The 4,118-nt window shown below is 47.5% G+C and overlaps 1 long non-coding RNA gene across 1 annotated transcript; it reads right to left on the bottom strand.

The window, feature by feature from the left end:
- Nucleotides 1-234: 234 nt before the first annotated feature.
- Nucleotides 235-3,278, bottom strand: LOC123521300. Its single transcript, XR_006679762.1, has 3 exons — nucleotides 3,044-3,278; nucleotides 1,759-1,903; nucleotides 235-322 (listed from the first exon to the last, which is right to left on the bottom strand). It is a non-coding gene; the product is annotated as an uncharacterized LOC123521300 (long non-coding RNA).
- Between the last annotated feature and the right edge of the window lie 840 nt (nucleotides 3,279-4,118).

Raw genomic sequence — 4,118 nt, 5'->3', positions numbered from 1 at the left:
CACACACACACACACACACACACACACACACACACACACACACACACGAAAAGACTTTATATCAAGAAAGAAATTTACATCAAGGAAGTGGCCCAGCCCAGTCCAAATCAAGTCCATGGGTCAGATGCTAACTGAAGGCTCCTCCAGACCCACACTGTTGCCAGCAGATGAAGCAGAAAGGTGACGTGGGAAGCCAGGATAGCACAGGCTGGTGGGTGCAGGGTCACGTGGATCCAAAGTTGGCAGGAATGTGCAGGGTGCTAACAGCTCCCAGGGTCAGCAGGCCACATGATCCTCAGGCGCCAGAAGCCAGGAGCAGGATCTAATCAAGCAAAAGGATTGGTTCTCTACAGTGTCTCTGATAACTAGGCCACATCTACAAGGAGACATCATTAGGCTGTGTCCTATTGAGAGATTGTGGGACGCTGTGTCCTACCCACAGCTTCCTACAGGTGTACCAAGTTGACACAAAACCTAATCACCATAGTCTGTTTCACAGCACGAGGAAGCTGTGGAAATAAAGTTTATCAATCTAAAGTTTATGGCAGTGGTTCTCAAATTGCACTTTTCTTTCCTCAGTGTCACCTGGGAACTTCTAAGGAATGCAAAATATATGTCATCTCCCCTGAACTACTGAATCAGAATTTGGGGGGTGGAGTCAGCACTCCATGCTTCCTGGTGAAAGCTAAAGTTTGAAAACTGCTGGTTTTAGGATGTTTAAAAATTAATCCGTTTTCTCTTTGTCTTTTGAAATACTGTAGTGGAGCAATTGAATCTGTCCCTTTTCTGAACAGCAATTAACCAGAACTCCAGCAAAGGTTGATCACATCAGAAATGCCACACACTTCTCATTCAGAAAGGGGGAGGGTAGGGGGAAGGTAACATTCCTTCAATCCAGGGTTGCACAAGTCAATGAGGGATCTTATATAAAGAAATTAAAGTTAAATAAGGTTTAGTACAGAACTGTTTGAAGAAGGCCAAATTTAGGACAGAAAAGATCTATATGCACAAGAATTACCTCTTCACTCAGTTGGAAGAGGGGTGGGAGAAAATGCAGTAGGAAAAAGGCTTTAAAAATATTTTTCAGAGAAGCTTGTTTGACAATAGATGATATGCTTCATAACGTATTAAGAAGGGATACTGTGCATATAATGGCTCTGTAAGTCAGTGCTTTAAACTTTTATTATTATTTTTATTACATGGAAATCCATTGCTGTGTGAGTGTTGGAGCCATTTAGGGTGAACATATAACCACATAAGTCCATAACTAAATAGCTAACATTTTTTGAGAACCTAATATGTGTCCCAAACTGCATTAAACCAGAGAGAACTGAAAACATGATCCCTGCCTTATGAGTATACAATCTAGTCAGAGAGATAGGACTGAACTCTTGAAATATTTGGTACTCAATAAAAGAAATAACATCAAACATGAATCCCAAACCCAAACTACTGCCATCAGGTCAAATCCAACGAGGCCTCATGTACAGTGTCTGTGTCTGTAATTTTTACCAGAGGGCATAAGCCAGTTGGCTGGGCGCAGGCCAGTTGGTTAGCAGTTAAGAGCTTACCTGATAGACAGGTTATAAACTTCAAATGGAGGAGGGCGATGTAAGGACTACTCAGTCTCAGCATTAGTACTTACAAGAGCCTTCTGGAGGCAGGTGGACTACAAGATGGTTAACTTTAGGCAGGCATAGCTATAATTATTCACCTCTCTGATTCCTGCCCTAGTCCCGTCTCTCTTCAGTTCCTCACCCTGGGAAACAGCGTATTCCTCAACCCCTGGAGTCTGAGCTGGTCTGGTACCACTGGTAGAGATGTTGTAGACTTTTGAGGCTTGGGTGGTTCTGGCTACTCCCGTGGAACATGTTCATCTGCCATGAATAAGCCCAGGCAAAGTCTACAGGAGGATAAGAGACCATGCAAAGGAGATGAGCGTTTTGAGCTACAGCTGAGAGTAATCAGGCCCAGGAGAAAGCCATAGCTGAATGAGCCCCACCCAAATTCCCAACCTTCAGAAACCTGGGTTGCTGCTTTAAGTCAATCAATTTTGGAGTCGCTTGCCATAGTGCAAGAGATGAAAAAATACAGGGTTTGAGAAGGTGGGGAGAAAGGCGGGGGGGTGGGGGGCGTGGCGGGGATTGTCCTGGGTTAGAGTTGTAACCTCCATAAGTTCAAGAGAAAGAAGTGTGTGGAGTCAGCGCAAAGCAAAGGGAGTCACGTTCATTGGATAAACAGCCAAGAGCATCAGGTTTCTAAAAGAACCTCTACTGGAGGCCAAACCTGCAGTGCCACGCTGCTGTACGTGACTGATGTTCTTGGGAAACGCTCCATCAGGATACGTTTGGGAATGTTCGTATGTTTGGGAAACATACGTTTGGGGATGTTCTTGGGAAACGCTACACCAGGATACAGGGAATGGAAGTCTACCTATGTCTAAACGCTCATTGGGAGGTTCAAGTTCCACTCTTCCAAGCTGGGTTCTGAGAGGATAAGAGATAGTTATACTACTAACTACATTACAGTATGTGAAGAAGTTTTGTGTTTTTTTTTTGTGTGTGTGTGTGTGTGTGGTGTTGCAAATTCAAACTTATGTGGCATACAACTTTCTTTTTCCTAATATTAGAAGTAACTTGTAGACTCCAAGAATAAAACATTTTAAGGAAGTCTTCAATTTCCATGTTGTGGACTTATTGCAAAAGTAACAACTTTTGGTCCATTTAATTTTGTCATTGTATATATATATATATGTACATATATATTTCACCATCAAAAGAGTATAAGAGGGACTATATACATTTTAAAAGTATTCTTTCTCTTGAGTGGCACTTGCTTAAAAAGAGCATCCCTTGAAGATGATGGTTTCTTGCTTTAGTTGGAGCAGGGCATGGGGATGGGGAGGGGAGGGGGGAAGGTGGGCAGGGCGTGGAACTAAAACAAAACCTATTTAGCAGACAATACTTTCCATCTGGGATCCTTTCATTCAGCTGTTACAGACGCTTTCTTCATTTTATTTTATGAAAACTGTCCGATTACTTACGTGCCAAACACTTTAAACAAAATGGCCTTATTGAGCAACTATGTTATTCAAACGTTGCCCTTATCAGCGGGTACTTGGGTCACAGGTCACGGTGAGCCGGGATTTTCAGTGGAAGAAAAGGCAGGGTTGGCTGATCAAGGCTGAAGTATTATACAAGAGCGCAGAGAAAGAGGCGTCACACTGGAAGTGCACATGCGTGTGCGCGCGTTTGAAGGACAAGGGCGTGCATTATAAAGTTGTGGTCTTAATTACCATTCCTCTCTTGTGAACATGTTGCTCCTTCTCTGACTCTCAAAGTAGCCAGCTCACCCAAAACTTTTCTGAAACGAGAAACCGCATCTCCTGGGCCTCCTTCTGCTTTCTCAGCCTGCTACCCACCTGCGTTTGGCCATCCTGCGCCCACTCCCAGGTTCCCGGGGACTGAAGCGTCACTTCTCCCTTCCCAGTAAATCTCCGCAGCCCACTCGGACTGCAGCCGGTTCGCTGCCGGTCCTCCCATTGCAGCAATCGGGGCGACGGCGAGGGAGGGAGGCGGCGCGCGGGCTAGGGAAGACCCAGGAGGACAAACTCGCGCGGCCGGCTCCGGAATCAGGATGGGCAGAGGCGGCGCGGGGCGAGCCCGCACCACAGGTAAACAGGCTGGAGAGGCGCAGGGCGCTGCCGCCGCCGCCGCCGCCGCGGCCACCCAGCAATTTCCAGGCACGCAACTCCGCCTCCAGGGCTCTCGCGCTCGCCCTCCAGCCCAGCCGCTCGCTCGCAGCCCCAGCCGCCGCCGCGGCGCCCCTGCACACAAAGGACCGTTGCCCGCGGAGCAGCTCCTCCACCTCCACGTCCTCCTCCGGTGACAGCAGCCCCGACAGCAGGGTTCGGGTGCGGCGCCGGCGCCCGGGGAACCTGTCACTCTCAGCAGCCGGGAGGCGGTGGCGGCAGCTTTTTCTTTCTATTTTGCTTTAAAAAAATCCCCCCCCTCCTTTATTCCTCTTCGTTTGTCTCTGGTGCCATCCGTTCCTTCCCTTCCTCCTCCTCCTCCTCTAAACAACTCTCCTGCACCACCACCCCCCGCCCCGAAAAATAA

This window comes from Echinops telfairi, unplaced genomic scaffold (assembly GCF_000313985.2).
Source record: "Echinops telfairi isolate 266 unplaced genomic scaffold, ASM31398v2 ScPeMD7_9;HRSCAF=40, whole genome shotgun sequence".
Lineage (NCBI taxonomy): Eukaryota > Metazoa > Chordata > Mammalia > Afrosoricida > Tenrecidae > Echinops > Echinops telfairi.
Note: the sequence above shows the minus strand (reverse complement) of the source record. Positions and strands in the feature narration are given on the sequence as shown.